This window comes from Cricetulus griseus, chromosome 7, assembly GCF_003668045.3.
Source record: "Cricetulus griseus strain 17A/GY chromosome 7, alternate assembly CriGri-PICRH-1.0, whole genome shotgun sequence".
NCBI lineage: Eukaryota > Metazoa > Chordata > Mammalia > Rodentia > Cricetidae > Cricetulus > Cricetulus griseus.
In genome coordinates, this window is record NC_048600.1 from 99,610,997 (window position 1) to 99,629,466 (window position 18,470).

Below are 18,470 nucleotides of genomic sequence, written 5' to 3' on the forward strand. Positions count from 1 at the left end.
AGAGAAGGGGGAAAGACTATTTAAAAGTTAATGACACACCTGGTGGTAGTGGCTGCTAAAATCCCAGCACTGGGAAGGCAGAGGCAGCTGGATCTCTGTAAATTCAAGGCCAGCCTGGTCTAAAGAGTGAGTTCCAGGACAGCTAGGGCTACACAGAGAAACTCTGTCTGGTGTGGGGGAGGGGGCGGATATGGGATGTTAATGACATAAGGCATGATAGCTCACGACTTTAATCCCAGCACTGGGGAGGCAGAGGCAGGGGAATCTCTGAGTTTGAAGCCATCCTGATCTACAGAACAAGCTCCAAGGCTACAAAGTGAGGTCTTGTCTTAAGAAGAGACAACAGTTAGGAGCTATCATGATTTTAAATCATAATTATCTTTTTAAAATAGTGGACTCTTCAAGATTACTTCTTGAGCCACAGAATGAAAAGTATTTTTCATCCATCTATTTGTCCATCTATGCTGATTAAGAGCTGAGATCCTAAAGCCAAAAATTTGCAGAAAATGTTCTGCCACTTTCCAGTTGACCTTAGATCAAATTTGACCTTAAATCAAATTAGTTTACCATAAATCAGGGATAATAAAAGTAGCTTTCTCCTAAAATGCTTGATGAAATAATGTTGGTCATAAGTGCTTGTCCCAGTGCATCCTTAATCACATTAATGCTAACCATTAATATAATTTTAAAATCATGACTGAGTGGTGGCACACATCTGCAATCCCTGTATTTGGGAGGCTGAGACAGGAAGACAAGGAGTTCAAGACCAGCCTGGTGTAATTGCAAGACTTCTCAAATAAAAAGAAAAGAAAAAGAATTTTTTTTTTTTTTGTATCTTCCTGTTCCTCGGGATTTCTGGAGAGGCAATAGAAGAAATATTTCCTACAGAATAAGATAAAAGGCAGTGACCTGAATAAGATATGCATCGACTCTGACACACCAGGAGCACTGGGGGAGGAGTATCCAGGTTGAGAGGGCGTCATCAAGTAGGCAGCATTTGAAATCAGATTTGAAGGATAAAATGAATTCTTATAAAGCTCTTTGAAGCAGTTAAATCTTATTAAACCCAATTCAGATCCAAAGGCCACATATCAAAGTCAATTATACAACCAGGACTAATTCAATCCAGGAGCTCAAATCAACTAAGGTCGGCATCCTTTATAACTGAGTGCCAGCACCAGGACTGACGGATCCCAAGACCCAGTAAGGAGAAAGCTCCTCTGAGAACCCTCAGATCTCTGTTCTGTTGCTCTCCCCAGCTTGAAATATCCACTCCCGTTCCTTTTCTGAAGTATATCCATCCTCCTTAGTTTTCCCCCTTTCTGCGTCTCCCTGCCCCTACACACACACACACACACACACACACACACACACACACACACACCCCTAATAAACCTTAAGAATCCAGTAGCAGGAAGAATCTGCCTGAAATCCACCACGTAGGATGTAGCTTTGATTGAACTTTCATTTGAATGTCAATCTTCTCCAAAAGAAAGGAGAATTGGAAGACAAGAAAGAAGTCCCAAGCAAGAAAGAACTCTGTGGATCCTGGAAAGAAAGAGGCCTGGGGGAGGAAGTGGCAGAGGTGAAAGCAGAGAGAGCAGAGCGAGGGAATGAAGAAAAAAGACACAGCAGAAGACTAAGATCCCAACAGAGAATGGAATGGAAACCTGGGGAGGAAGGAAGAAAATGAGGCCAGCATCATTTTCAGAGAGCATCTTGGGAACCACCTACATTGTGTTAAGATGACATTTTGTATGAGTTAAAGAGAAACAAAAATAGAAATTTAGGAAATAGTGATGTGTCAATGTAGTTTCATCAACTGCTAAAAATAAAAAAAATTAAAAAAAAAAAAAAAAACAGATGAGCCGGGTATTGGTGGCCCACGCCTTTAATCCCAGCACTCAGGAGGCAGAGGCAGGCAGATATCTCTGAGTTTGAGGCCAGTCTGGTTTACAAAGCTACACAGAGAAACCCTGTCTCAAAAAAAAATAAAAAATAAAAAATAAAACCAAAACAAACAAAAAAAACCCACAGATGTAATAATGTATATACTCAAGAGATTGAGGTAGAATCATGAGCAAGCTTGAGACCTGCTTGGGCTACATAGCAAGACCTCATCTTTTAAAAACAAAATGTAGAAAAATATGATGATTAAAAAAACTGTATATTACCCAAAAAGGTTCAAAACATCACCACAATTATTCACCTTTTTAACATTTTGATTCATATCTGTTCCTATATTTTTTCTATATGGTTCAGATCACATTTTATATTACAACGTTTACACAGCACAGTGTGTGTATGTATATCAGGATGTGCAAAAATAAGACAGAGAGCCGGGCGTTGGTGGCACACGCCTTTAATCCCAGCACTCGGGAGGCAGAGGCAGGCGGATCTCTGTGAGTTCGAGGCCAGCCTGGTCTCCAGAGCGAGTGTCGGGATAGGTTCCAAAGCTACACAGAGAAACCCTGTCTCAAAAAAACAAACAAACAAAAAAAAATAAGATGGAGAAGATACAAGCTTGCTAGATATGACAGTTGGACCAAATGAAGCCAACACTGCTCCTCCTAGCCTCACAACTTCGGTTTACTCGTTTATGAAATGGGTATGTAAAATGGCACCAGATGTGAGGCTGCAAAATAGCTACCAATAGTAATCCAGTAAGGAATTTCAAGGTGACTTTGAGAGGCAGCCTTGGGTTACTAACCACTGGCTGTCTTCTTTTTTAAATGCCCATCCAGTCAATGTTCTTTACATTTAAAAACCATTCTTTCACTCCTTTGGGCTTTCAGAGGCTCCATTCTGTAGGGATCGCAGAGGCTCTGGGTTATGGACTCCGTACTTGATATAGAGAAGTTCAAGAAAGAGCAAAGCCTGACCTTAGAATTAACTGATTGAGGAAAACATGCCAAGTCTAGAGCAGAGATAGCCAAAAGAAATGAAACACATCCAAATAAATCCTATAATTTCAATTATTTGTTTGTTAGATATATTTAAAAAAAAAACTTTGGCCGAAATATCAGACGTTATATGTAGTTCATTTAAAATGTATTCATATAGACATTCTTTTATTTATTTATTTATTGCCAAACCTTCCAAAATACATGTTAGTTTGTCTGTTTTTCTTAAAGGAAATTTCATTTTGGACTAGTCATATTTCAAGGTCCAATAGGTAAATGTGACTAAAGGCTACTGTGTTGGTTAATGTAAGTCTTGAATCAAAAGCTGAAAGTGAAGGAACCAATTAAGCCATAGTGAGTGGTCTTCAGCCTAGAGACAGTATTGATTTTTCTTAAGGTCATGGTAATGGTTTAATGTTGTACTTAATTCAATAGAAAAGAAGACTAAGAAGTTATGCAGCATTTTAGTTAATGAATGTGCACACACCCTCACTTCACTGAATATACAAAGGCACTGGACAAAGCAAAGTAAATCAGCAAGTTGAGAAAATAAGGAAACATTGTCTTTCCATGCATGAAATATCCTAAATTGCTACTTTTCTTGATAATGTAACATCTACTCCTAGTCTCAAGTTTCCTCTCAAATGTTTCATTTTTGCCAATCAGGGGAGGCACATGCCTTTAATCCAGCACTCAGGAGGCAGAGGCAGATGGGTCTCTGTGAGTTTGAAGTCAGTTTGGTCTATAATTCCAGTACAGCCAGGGCTGTTACACAGTGAAACCTTATCTCAAACAAAAACAAAAACAAATTATTTTAACATGAACTTTGAAATCAATTCCTCCTAATTCCATTACTTGAAATTAGGTTTTCAAACCTTTATTAGTAAAGTTGAAGTCTCTTTCCAGGTCTTTATTCCATCCAGTCACCTGAGCCTTCTGGATCTCCTGTTCTCACAGAGGGATGAAGAGACTGGGTTAAAGGACCACTGCCATTAACACCTCATATGTGACAGGTAATACATACCAAACAGGTTTTCTTGTATCTCTGCTCCAATCTGCTGAGCTATTATATTAGCTCACTTTTCTAGATGGAGATGTTGAGATCTAGAAATAGCATCCATGCAGCCAAAGCAGCCTGTAAAGCAAGCTAAGAGACCTAATATATCACAAGGGCTCCAGACAAACTACTTGGAGGGACAGTTGAAACTAAATCTTGAAGGATGAGTTGGGTTGAGCCAGGAAAAGATTGCTGGGGGAGGGGAAACTCACAGAAGAAGCAAAAAAGGGCTGAACAACTTAGCTGCAGAAGAAATCCCAGGTCCTAATCATAATGAGTTTGGATTTTTTCCAGAAGAGAAAGACTAAACATGAGTGTGACAAGCTAAGATTTGTTTTTAGAAACAAGATACCAGGGGACTTGGGGGCATGGTGGCAATTCAGGCAGGAAGTGGAGAGGCCTGACCCAAGTAAGAGGAGCTTGTCTACAAACACCCTTTCTGTTTCCATTTATTTCCACTGTCAAGGCATCAGCAAGGAACCTGGGGAAAGGTTTTTGCAAAATGGAAATCACTTTGGCAAACTGCTGAACATGCTTTCCTGACTTTTTTTTTTTTTTTCCTAAGTGGCCAAAGCTGAAAGAAGACAAGAACAATTTTTTGAACCTACTCTTCATGAAAAAAAAAAAAAAAATTCTGGGCAGACTTTGGTCTTTCAGGATAATTATTCCTGCCCGGATACAAACTAGTTTGCAATTTCATTATTCTCTTCCTTCAAGGAAAGTCTAAAGAAGCTCAAAAGGCATGACAGCCAAGAGAAGGTTATTCTACAGTCTCTTGGTCTTACCACAGCCTATCTGATAGCTAATAGTAATATAAATGCACAGGCCTATTATATCCTTCCAGCCACTGGTTCTGACTTTCATTCATTCACTGAACATGCACTAGTGTTTACTAGGTTCTATACTAAGTGGTGTGATGAGGCAATGTACAACAGTGAATCAGAAGCAGGCCTGCTCTTAAAATGCTTATTATGTCTCCTACAATAAACAGCTCTATAATTGTGTTTCCAAATAGTTTAAATGGTTGGAGATCAAGCATGATGGTGCTTAAGGAAGAGGGGGGCTACCCTAGGTACCAAGAAAGAAATAGCTAGAAGAGGATTTTGTGTTTAAAGGGCTTCTTAACTAATAAGTCTTGGGCACTCTCTGCATTTTAGGATAAAGAATTTAGGTAGTGTTTCTCCCGCTAGAGTTTGAAGACAAACTGAAAAGGGGGTTCTTGGTAGTGCGGACAGTCTGCCCATCTATTCTCACATCTGCATCCTCCTTTGTTGTGTTCTGGACTGTTCCTCGCAAAGAGCCCATGGCAGTCTTCCTCAGGGAGTTCCTTATGGTTTGATTTAGAATCAAGGGTGATGGATAAAGGGCCATAAGAAGACCAAATCTTTTTATTCTTCTCCTTGTGTTTCAGGCAGTTTCCCCAGCACTGGCTGCATCTAACTGCAGGTGGAAGGCTCCCTTGTGTGGTGGTGCATGCCTGTAATCCTGCCACCTGGAAGGTAGAGGCAGGAGGATCAGGAGTTTGTCATTTCTACTTCATAGACAGTTTAAGGCCAACCTGAGCCACATGAGATTCTTTAAAAGAAGAAAAGGAAAACTCCTTCTATGGTGCCAGCTTAGTTGTCTTGGTTCCCGTACTTCAATCTGTTGGTTATTTGTTGTTGTATAGAAACGACATGGAAACATCCCAGCACACAGCAAACATGCTACCATCTCACATAGCTCCTGAGAGTTAGTAATAGAGGGTGACTGACTTAGCCAGGTGGTTCTGCCTCACATTGTCTCATGAGGTTACCGGGATGTTGGTTAGAGCTGGAGAAGGGCTAAAGAATTCAGTTCCGGGCTCGCTTCTGCAGCCACTGGCAGCAACAGTTCCCATCCAGCTGTTTCTACCGGGCTGAATTCTCTTTGGACTATGCACATCAGGAAGCCTACTTCTTCAACAGGAAGTAATCCAAGATTGGGGTGGGGGATGGGAGAAAGTCATATCGAAGCCACCGTCTTTTCACAACCTAATCTTAGAAATAACATACCATCACTTCTGCCACGAGATGTTGGTCACACAGACTGACTGTAATATAGTGTAGGAGGGAGCCACACTAGGGTATGAATATCTCGAGGCAGAGATAACTAGGAGCAAACTGTCTCAGAAACTCGCTGCTATCATGGAAACTAGTTACCAGGCCCACCTTCTGGTCCCAAGTGATTCATGTCTATTTCTCATGTAAAATGCATACACTACCCCTTCCCCTGCAAGCCAAATCAGCAGAAATATCATCTCACAATAGCATTAGCTTTAAGTCCAGCATCTCAACATCTAACTTGAATTCAAACATAGCTGGGGCTCCTTGGACACAGTTCCATAAGTACAATTCTTTGAGTACAGTTCCTGTCTACCTGTGAAACAAAGGGATAACTAAGCCAAGAGTAACAATAAGGGCTATACACATTCCTGTCCCCAAATGGCTGGAGCATGGTAGAGGCAGGAAAAAGCCAACCTCAGCTACACAGAGAGTTTGAGGTCAACCTAGGCTATATGAGATCCTGCCTCAAACAAAAATTATAATTAAGAGCCACGTGTGGTGGTACACGCCCTTAATCCCAGCACTCAGGAGACAGAGGCAGGCAAATCTCTATGAGTTCAAGGCCAGCCTGGTCTACAGAAAGAGACAGAGAGTTCCAGGACAGCCAGGGCTACACAGAGAAACCCTGTCTTGAGAACCCAAAAATTAAGTAAAAATGAAGTAAAGGAAAAGATTTTCACTATCTAATATTGTCCTCAAAACTGTTGCCCAAATTCCAAATTCACATCTAAATTGTAAGCATTCTACCACAACAGAATGCTGCTAACAGAAAAAACAATATGCTACATACTTCTGTCTAAAAAGTTACTTTGGAACTTAGTAAAGTTTCAAACAACAATTATTTATTATTTTGCATAATTTCTAAGGCCTGGGAAGCTAAGACTTGGATTGGCCAGATGTTTCTGGATCAGAATTTCTCACAAGATTGCTGCAGACATAGCCAGATTACATAATATATTCATATATTCAAATATCACATGGTAACCTCTAACATCTAGTTATTAATTACGTATCAATAATTTTGTTCCTATGTCATTTGGGGATACAGTTATCTCAAGGTTCAACTGGGGCTGCGACTCTTCTTACCAAAAACAAAGACAAACAAAATATGTCCACATCTGGTATATTCCTGTTGTAGGCTTTGGTTTTAGCATTCTGAATCACACTCCTTCTCCACCTACCTTACTTACTCCAGCATCTCCCTCATGCCACGCGTCTCTGGCATGACCCATCTTTATTTATAAGTGTGTGTGTGTGTGTGTGTGTGTGTGTGTGTGTGTGTATGTTAATGAAGTTCCTCACCTGAATGCTACTTTCTCTTCTGGATCCCGACTAATCCAAGGAAGTCCTATTGAGCTAAATAATAAGTTTCTTTACTGAGGAACTTATTTTTTTTTTTTTTTTGGTTTTTTTTTTTTTGTTTTTTTGAGACAGATTTTCTCTGTGGCTTTGGAGCCTGTCCTGGAACTAGCGCTTGTAGACTAGGTTGGTCTCTAACTCACAGAGATCCGCCTGCCTCTGCCTCCCAAGTGCTGGGATTAAAGGCATGCACCACTGAACTTTTAAGATGCTAATATGCATTATGAATCTCCCAGAGGACTCTAGAGCATGCAGCATTTTCCAACTCTTTTGATCACAAACCCTGTTTTTTGTGTTTTGCTTTTACATGCATCATAGCTAGCATGAAAAAGGATGGACAAGGGGCTGGCAAGATGGCTCAATAGTTAAGAGCACTGGCTGCTCTTCCAGAGAACCTGGGTTTAATTCCCAGCACCCGAATGGCAGCTCACAACTGTCTGTAACTCCAGTTCCAGGGGATCCAACACCCTTGTAAAGAAATACATGTAGGCAAAAGCAGCAATGCACATAAAAAAGAAAGAAAGAAGAAGGATGAACAAGAAACATCATAGTTTAGTTTGGTTGAAACAATGAACATGTGAAGGAAAATAGTAATGTGTGTGTGTGTGTGTGTGTGTGTGTGTGTGTGTGTGTGTGTGTGTGTGAGAGAGAGAGAGAGAGTGTGTGTGTGTGTGTGTGTGTGTGTAAAAAACAACAGCAGTGGTAGACACTGAGTCATACAGGGCAATGTATTCGACGACCCTGGTCCTAAGGTCTTGGGATTCATTGAGGGTTATCCACTGCTAAGAGAGAAGTTAGAATTACTTACTAAATTACTTAATTGTAGCAATACACTTTATTTTTCAACTGTAACCAGGATTACTTTGCACAACTAGCAAAACAGAGAAAAGACAATTATACTCTCAGATTTTTGCTTTTTATTACCTTACATTTGGTTCAACAGGTTTGAAGAAACGAGGCACAAGTTTCAGGAGCCCCATAGTATATGGTTTATGTCTTCAATATGGTAGAAGAAATTTCTTAAAATAGGAAGACCCTTGGGGGAAAAATAAAATGTTTTATTTAACATACCCCTTCAAAGCAGCATTCTTAAATAGGTTAAAAGATGGAAGACTTCTTTTGACCAGAATTGGCAATAAAAAGGAATACAGAAGTACAATTGAGGGTAATGATGAGCTTATAATTAGAAAAAGTACAAACATCTTTTTTGTAAAAGCAATGTTTAAATGGTTGTGTGAAAGGGCTGGGAGTGTATCTCAGTGGCTGAGTATATACTTAATATCCAAGGAATCCTGAGTTCTATCTCTATCTCTATCTCTAGCAGGAAGGGAGAAAGGGAAGGAAAAAGGGAGAAAGAGAAGGAGAAAGGGAGGGAGAAAGGGAGGGAGGGAGGGAAGGAGAAAGGGAGGGAGGGAGAGAGTGGGGAGGGAGAGAGTGGGGAGGGAGGAGGGAGGGAGGAATTAAAGGTGTTGATGTGATTTTTTTTTTTGGTCATGAATCTGGCTGCATTCTTCCTGTGTCTTAAGCAGGAATGGGGCCAAGTTTGAAAGTGATAGACTGTAACCTGGAACTGTGAACTACAATAAACCTTCCTTCCTCCAATTTGCTATTGTCAAGATGTTTTATCTCAGCAACAGGAAACGAAACTAAGATACTATAGAAGCCCAATGACCTGAGTTCAATCCCAGAAGCCACATAATGTGGTGGTGAGCATGTCATCCCCAGTAATGTGAGAATCACCCAAGGTTCACAGGCCAGCTAGCCTGGAGTACACAGTACAGTAGAAATGACAAGAGAGACCCTGCCTTGACCAGGTAGAAGGAGAGAGCTGACTCTCAAAGGCTATCCTCTTACACACACACACACACACACACACACACACACACACACAGTGACACCAAATATACACTATATTAGTTTTTTTTTTCTGTTGCTGTGATAAAACGCCATGTGCAAGGCAGTTGGGTTAATTCCTACTAATGAAAAAAATGTTCTCATTTTTAAAGACGGTTAATACACATTAGTATTGACTTGTTTTCTTTCTTTGTGAAGCTCGAAATGATGATTCACGATGGACTAACACCTATATTAATATGACTGAATGTGATTTGTGTCCATGTGTAGCTACGTGTACACAGAGTAATGGAAATGAAAAAGAATGGAATCGGCTAATGAGATGACTCAGCAGGCAAAAGTTTCCCACCAAATCTGATGTCCTGAGTTTGATCCCAGGGACCCAAATAGGAGAAAACCAATTCTAGTAAGTTGTCCTCTGACTTCCACATGCACTGCTACAGTATGTGACTCCCCTCCCCCCCCAAATAAATAATTTGTCATTTAAAATTGTTTTTAAAAAGCTGCAAACTGGTGTGTTGAATATGATTGATCATGTGGGCTAAGACCCCCTAACGTCTCATAAAGTGCATTATGGAGATAGTCCCTTAAATAAGAAAAATGTCCTGAGATGGAAGGCAGATTAATTCTGGCATACACTTACTAAACATAGAAAATAAAGCTAAAACTGAATTCAATATTTCTTAGGGAAGTCCGTAACATTAGCGGCCTCAAATTGATCCTACTCACAACGACCTCACTTCTTGGCACATAAGGAGTGCCCTTACTTTGAATCAGGGCCACTTTTTAAAGAAATAGACCATGCCACATATGGTGGCACATACCTGCAGTCTCAGTGCCTGGGAGGGTGAGAGGAATCACAAGTTCAAGGTCAGCCTAGACTGTATAACTAGATACACAATCAATAAAAAACAGTGCAACAGCTATAAAGATATTGTGTTTGTTCAAGGACTAAGCCTGGGGGAGGGGCTGGCAGCTCCTACTTTCATGGTTTTTGAAGTCCCAAAAAGAAAGAGTTCAAGTGCAGAGAGAGAGAGTGGCCCTGGAACTATAAGGTGGTAGAAAGAGGTCTAGCCTTAGCAGCATCCCAGCTTTGCCTAGTTTTCCAGACATCCTTAATAAGAGTCCAAAATATGAATGAAACCATCTACTACAACCATGTAAGAAACCCAAATGAGACCTGCAGGACTGTAGACTCATGGGTCAACCCATATAATCATTAGAAATTAAAACATTTAAGCCACAAGTTTTAGAGTGGTTTTCATTAAGTAGTGTTAGACACCAAATCACTTCTAATGTTAGTAATATTAAACATTCTAGTTGGTTTAAAATCATATTAGACAATATTAAATCCAGAATACCAGAATTCTACCTTAAGCTGCAAGTATTGCCTTTCCCACCACAGTCTCATCCTTCTCCCTCACCACCCATCCTCCCTCCCTGCTCTCAGCAAAGTCCAAGGGAAAAATAGAAATGGGAGTCAGTGACACAGAAAACAAAGGATGCTGAACTCCAAGAGAACAAATGGACATCCAGTGAATCAGGGTAGACCGTCACAGTGTGCCTACTCTGCACCTGAGAATAGGCCTGGGTTTAGATGCCGGGCCTGTTATAGCAGAGAGAGAGAGAGAGAGAGAGAGAGAGAGAGAGAGAGAGAGAGAGAGAGAGAGAGAGAGAGAGGAAGAGAGAGAGAAACAGAGAGAGACAGAGACAGAGGACAGAGGCCTCAGAAAAATCCACCCAATGACCTTGTACAAATTAGCTTATTTAACCCTTGCTATATCTGAAAGGTTGTTATTTTTTCTTCCCATATTACCCATGAAAAAGGTAAACATTATAGACGTGGAGTAACTTGTTCAAGGCCACACCATAATTATTCACCACTACAGGGACGGAATGAGAGGGTTACCTGTCCAAAGGAAGGAGAGATGGTTTGGGATTGTGGCACATTGTAAAGTCACATCACCTGAGTTGTTTTTAGTTTAAGTGAAAAACAGAGTTGAATGAAAGCTCTGTGCCGTTAGGGGCACCCAAGGAAACAGAACCCCAAGTCAGTCTTTCTTGTGGCTAGACTATGGAACAGGTGGGAGGAAGCCCTCTCCACACTTCGGCAGAGAAGTGGCTACACACCAGAAGTGGTTGGTGAGATGAGTCTGTGAAAAGCTTCTCAGAAGGGCATGTGAGCCCCTCTGGCCTCACGGTCCTTGAGAGATATAGAAGGGACCCAAGGTGGCCATGGCATCCTGTGGGGAGGCTGCTGCTGTCACTGTTTTCCAAGTGTGCCGCCAAATTAAGAGCGCCTGAAGAAATGTGTGTTGCACAAACATCAGATCTTTGACAGAAAACTCTGTCGGTTCCACCCCCATATTCTCCATTCAAGTTCCCAGAAGTTTGCAATTATGCTTAAAAGAGGTTTCCAGACAAGGCTTACTCAGCATTGGTTGTCAGTAGGATGAGATTATTTTGTTTTGTATTTCTCATTCCTTTAAACTTGGCTGACCATTGCCATCCTAACCTATGGTGGTGCATAAAGGTCAGCTGTGAACCACAGACCTGTTTCCATTCTACTCGTGTGTGTGTGTGTGTGTGTGTGTGTGTGTGTGTGTGTGTGTGTGTGTGTGTGTGTCTGTGTGTGTGTGTGTGTTTGTGTGTCTGTGTGTGTATGTTCATGTACATGCATTTCTTCCTCTCCCTGGATTAAAAGCCTTCTATGCCAACTTGCTATGTGCATATCTCTCTATTTTGTCAATGCTACCCTTATCCCTATTATATTTTCTTTTAGCCTCTTGGTTTTTTACCTGTTGCCCTGTTTTCTGGTGTACTAACCCCTCTACTTGGTTTCTTTGCTAAGACATGCCATACTAAGTACTAAGTTCTTGAATTGCAGAATTCCACCAGGGTGACACACATTGTACAAGCCCTGTGTGTTGGGAAGAAATTATCTAGAAAAGAAGTGGCAGAGCCAGAAATGATGGCAAATTCCTAGAATTACTCCTTTTTCTTTTTTCTTTCTTTTTGTTTTTTGGTTTTTGTTTGCTTGTTTATTTGTTTGTTTTGAGACAGGGCTTCTCTGTGTAACAGTCTTGGCTGTCCTAAAACTCATTGTATAGACAAGGCTGGCCATGAGCTCACAGAGATCCACCTGTCTCTGCCTCCCAAGTGCTGGGATCAAAGGTGTGCACCACCAACGCCCACCTGGATTACTCTTTTAAAAACATTATTTACATATTTTCATGTTTATGGATGTTTTGTCTACATGTGTGTTTGTGGACCATGTGTGTTTGAGTGCCCAGTGGAAGCCAGAAGGCATAGGACACCCTAAAACTGGAGTTAAAGATGGTTGTTAGCCACCATGTGGATGCTGGGAACTGAACCCCTGCTCTCTGGAAGAGTAGCCCATGATTGTAACCACTGAGGCCAGGAAAATTACTTTTAAACTCTACTTGCTGGCAGACACTACCAACCACATGTCTCCCTGCCTGCCTCTGTACCCATTCCTTCTAGTTCCAGGAGACACAGGAGATTGTACATCATCTCTAAGACTTTTAAGTGACTCACATCTGCAACCCCAGCACTTGGGAGGAGGCAAGATCAGGAGTTCAACACTAGCCTGCACTATATCATATCCGATCCCAATTCCTCTGAACAAACAAAACAAACAACAAAGAAAAAGCTAGGCATGGGGCTGCATACCTGTGAATACTAACTAGCTTTATGGGAGGTAGAATCAGGAAGACGAAGTATTTAGGGAGGATCATTATTTCAGAGGCAGCCTCAGCTATGCAGTAAATCTGAGGCCAACCTAGGCTACATGAGACATTGTCTCAAAAAAAAAAAAAAAAAAAAAAGCTTCTTCTTAGTTACAACTTTGGAAAAGCATTTGGCAGTATCTACTAAAGCTGAACATATGCATATACTTTTTACCCAAGAATTCTACTCCAAGATTCAGACCCAACCAAAATGCACACATATGTTCATCAAAAGACATGCACAAGAATGTTCACAGCAAGAGTTAGCATAAAACTAGCTAAAAACTAGAAACAGCCTAAACGTCCAAAAGCAGTCGAATGGATAAAGAGTAATATATTCAGACAGTGAAATATACAAGAGTGTGTACAACGTGGTTGACTCTTACAAATGCAATAATAAACAAAAAATAATACAGAGCATATACTTTATTTGTATGGAATTCCAAACTAGGAAAAAAAAGGAATTTTTAGGACTCAGAAAAGCAGTTATTACATGAGGAGGAATAGCCAGGTGGGGGCATAGAAGGATTGGGTGTATGTGGTGTCGTTATCACCTGCTCCCTGCCCCCAAGACAGGGTTTCTTTGTGTGGTCCTAGCTGTCCTGGAACTCCCTTTGTAGACCAGGTTGGCCTTGAACTCACAGTCACCAGCCTCTGCCTCCTGAGTACTGGGGATTAAAGGCGTGCTCCACCACTGCCTGGCCAGCGTTCTCTGTTTTGATTTGGGGACTGAAGTGTGATGACTTTGAGAAAAATTCCTCTAGCTGTAGCGGTAGCTGTAGTTGGTGTGCTTTCCTAGATATGGTATGCATGAAAAAGCAAAAGACAGAAAGAAAACCTTACTTGCTTTCTCCTAAAACTGTAGTAGAAGACATTCAAGTTTAGTGTTGGCTAAATTCATTTTTCTGTGTTCCCGTTGGTCATTCAGAGAAGCCTGGGCAACCAGTTCTGAGTCCTATACTCCAATCATTTCCTGCCCTGCTCTGCAAGTAGAAATTACAGTGTTGGGAGGACATGGCTAACCAGTGTATGGTTCACAGCTCATATAACACCCGTCTCTGCCTCTTGGTTCCAAGGTGGAGTTAAAGGAATATCACCTGGGGTCTACCTCTAAGAAGGATTCGGGATGTCCTATGATAAGTGACCAGTTGGCAGGATGAGGGTTTAAAAGCAGCAGAATAAAGTCAAGAGTTGAAGCTGGAATGGATGATCAAGAAGATTATCTTCGTGAACTGCCTAAGCACACTAAGCAGGCTGGACATCGGGAACCTTGGTGTATAACATCAGGGTGCAAGCAAACACCCTCAGAACAGAGCAAGTGATTGGATAGAAAATGAGGTGTGGAAATTAGGAGCCATGTGTTTTCTATAGACTCTATAGCATAGAACATGTTTTGGCCTCTGTAAATTAGGAGGGATCTGATGAAGGGCCAAGCCATCATGGAGGGGAAAAACTTTATGCTTGCCAGGCATGGCGGTGCACACCTTTAATCCCAGCACTTGGGAGACAGAGGCAGGTGGATCTCTAAGTTCAGGGCCAGCTTGGTTTACAGAGCAGGTTCCGGGACAGCCAAGACTACACAAAGAAACCCTGTCTGGAAAAAAAACAAAACAAACATGTATACTCTCTACTACTCAATGACTCTTTCTCATTCATTGTTTTGGTTCCATCCTTCACTCACATCCCAACTCCAAACTCACCTTCTAGCTTCTAGGATTTTGGTTCCTAGAAGTTCTTCTGGTTTCTATGTTTGGGTACCCATCATTGTCTTAGGTGAGAAGTTCTACACTGTAGCCTACAAAATCCCCCCTTCCCTAACCCTTGACTGCCCAGCTGTATGCATCTCCATCAGTGTACCAGTGTGGGGATCCCACATGAGATGAACGAGACAGCTGGAAAAGCAATTACACCAGAGTTCATGAACACTTCTTTGCTCCTGGAGCCTTTGTACCCACTGTCTGTTTCTTTCTCCCTGCTCTATTCTCTTTAGGGTGTTATTGCATTTGGCAAAAGCATATACTTTGGCTTGTGACTCTCATGGGGAGGACCACTAGTGTTCTTCATTCTTCACACCAGGGATTCCTCCAGCCATGGTCCTTTCTCCACCTTTGCTGCCACTTATTCCTCAGTTCCCTTGTTTGTCCATCTGGATTGATTCTATGTCTTGGCAGCCCTACAGGATAGTGAGATGCCCTAGCCTGGTCCCTCTAGGATGCTACCCTACTTAGCCATCATGATCCAATTTTACCCTATCAGAAGAGAGTAATCAAAGTTCTCTTCATAGCTACATTCTATGCTGTTTGTCTGGTGATTTGATATTGTTCTCCATGTTGTAAACCGAGATCTGAACCAATAGCAGCAATGAAGGGTAGTAGAAGCCCGTGTTTGGAAACTGATACAATGAGGTTAAGACCCTGGCTTTATCTAGAAGACTGCTAGAAGACCCGGCAACTTACCTCCTCTTTCCAGGCCTTAGTTTCCTGATCTATAGGACTGAGATGAAAACATGGAGAGTTGTTAGAAAGATTAAATAATATGTGAGTTATGACACACGACTCTTATGGGCTACTTAATCAAGGCTGGGTGCTAAGGTTAAACACTGCTGTGAGACTGGTCATTATACCCTCCTTTTAGTTACTGGAGAGTGTTAGCTGATCTGAAAAAGTAAACAGATATGCTCATACATTTGAACATGAATCTCTATGAGTGTCAGCCAAGAGAAGCATAAATAAACTCTGCAAAGAACACATTCTGAGGTGCAGAAGAATGCAATTCAAGAATATAAATTAGACAGCACAATCATATCACACCACGAAACAAAAGCACAAATACTAAGAATTCAAAAGAACCAAGAAAAAGCCATACTCCTAGGGCCATGGGGGGTGGCTCAGTAAATAAGGTGCCTGTTGCCAAGCCAGATGACCTGAGTTTGATCCCTGGGGCCCACATGGTGGAAGGGGAGAACACACTCTTGCCAAGTTGTCCTCTGACCTTCACAGGTGCTCTGGTATGCACACAACTCCCCCCATGCATTTGCACAGACAAAATGAACATGAATAAAAACACAATAAGAATTTAAAGTCATCTCTTAGATTATTGTTGATCTCCATAAGTAGATTTGATTATAGTAGTAGATGTTGGTTCTCCCTATACAGAATTCTAGAAATAAATGGTAGTAGTGCTAAAGGAGACAGGCAGCAGGCTGAGGGGCAAGAGAACAAGGCCACGACAAGAAATGCAAGGGTTTGAGCAGCGGTAAAATGAGGCCCTTTCATCAACAGAAATCAAGGGCAAATAAATATCAGAGGGCAGAGCAAGGCGGGATGACCAAAGTACACACAAATAGCCAGCAGAGAGGAGGGCTGTCATCAAATAGTCAAACTTGGAGAGACTCACAGGAAATGAAGAGGGGGCAGGCCTTGGGGAGAGCAGGCAGATAGATAGCTAGCCCCAGCAAATGAGGAGGGGCCTCTGAACAGAAGCCACATCCTCTCTTGGCTTTAAAAGCAAGAATGGACCTCCCTCCTGCTGCTAGTGCATCTTAGTGAGCCTGGTCTACAATCATGCTGGTGATAGAAACTGGATGGCTGGGAATGAGGGTGAGACTACCTCACTGGCTTCTCGAACCCAGGTTTATCTAAGTGCCATTAATTTTAAAAGGACAACTATGGGGAGTAGGGGCAAAGAAGCTTGACTGTACACACACACACACACACACACACACACACACACAGAGAGAGAGAGAGAGAGAGAGAGAGAGAGAGAGAGAGAGAGAGAGTGTGTGTGTGTGTGTGAGAGAGAGAGAGAGAGAGAGAGAGAGAGAGAGAGAGAGAGAGAGAGAAGCATGAATTAATCAGTGAATTCTCCCAGGCAGCCTTCCTAGTTAAGAAAATGACAGACGGGCTGGAGAGATGGCTCAAGAGATTAAGAGCACTGGCTGCTCTTTCCAAAGGACCCGGGTTCAATTCCCACCACCTACATGGCAGTTCACAACTGTTCAGGGGATCTGACACCCTCATACAGACATACATGCAGGCAAAACCCCCAAAGTACATTAAATAAATAAATCTTAGAAAGAGAGAAAGAGAGAGAGAGAGGGAGAGAGAGAGAGAGGGGGGGGAGAGGGAAGGAAGGAAGGAAGGAAAGAAAGAAAATGACAGGCAGAATGATCCATGGTCTTTTTCTGGGGAAAATAAAAGTTTAGGATGCCAGCACTCAGGAGGCAGAGGCAGGTGGATCTCTGTGAGTTCAAGGACAGCCTGATGTACAGAGCAAGTGCCAGGACAGCCAGGGCTACAGAGAGAAAACCTGTCTCAAAAAAATAAGCAAACAAACAGAAGTGGGAGCAGGAGGGCTAGCAGTGTTCCTGGCTGTATAACAAGCAGGGAAAGAGAGGGAGCATTCTGCATTGGGATGATATTTTCTTTGGAGTATTAACGACAGGTGTATGTTTAAAGAACTGAACTGGCTGTGGCTGCTCACGTTGTAGTCCCTGTAACTTGAGAGCCTTAGGCAGCAGGGCTGATGGAGCCCAGGAGTTCAAGACCAACCAGAGAAACAGCAAGATCCTATTCAAAAATAAGCAAATTCCTCAAAAGTCCAAGAAAGTTCAGCCTGAAATCCCCAAGGGAGCCCTTTGTCCAGCGGTATAACCATTTTCATGTATGTGAGCTAAATTACACAGTCATGTGCAAAGCGGTAAGTGTATGGGGTTGAGTAACTTACAGATCTAGTTGGGATTCCACATGATCAGCTGTGTAATGTCAAGCAGATTATTTAGCTACTCAAAATTTCTCTCTCCTTGGCTATAAAATGGAGATGATACCTATTTAAAAAATCTGTGTGAGAGTTAAGATAACTCTCATAGTACTAGAACACTGATGCTAATGGCAATCCCCCTTCCCCTTTTTGAGATAGTCTCACTATGTATCCCAGGCTAACCTACCCTCAAATTCTGTATCCTTCTTCCTCTGCCAAACTAGTGCTAGAATACCTACTCGAGCCAGCATTAACCAGTTCTGCTAGTCTTTAATGGGAAGGACTACATTTTATGTCTTATTGTGAGGTTTCTTCTTTCTAGCAATTTGTGCTTTTGAGACACATCTCGAATGCTGTCATGATCCTAGATGCTCTTATCAGACCACAGAAGGATTGGTAATTATAGTGTGGCAGGCAGAATAATTGCTTCCCTAAAAGATGTGTGCCCTAATCCAAGGTAATCTGTGAATATATTATATTACAAAGAGGATTTTGCAGATGTAATTAAGGTTAAGGGACTGGACATTGCAAGATTATTCCGGAATCCCCACATGGAACCTCTCCCAGCTGACATCAGTTGGAGGGAAAAGGGACTATGAAAAAGGGCCAGAGATGCAATGTGAACAAGGCTCACCACTACAGGCTTTGGAAGTTAAGAAGGGAAGCAGAAGCCTGTAGAAGCTGAGCAAGGTGAGAACTCTTTCCT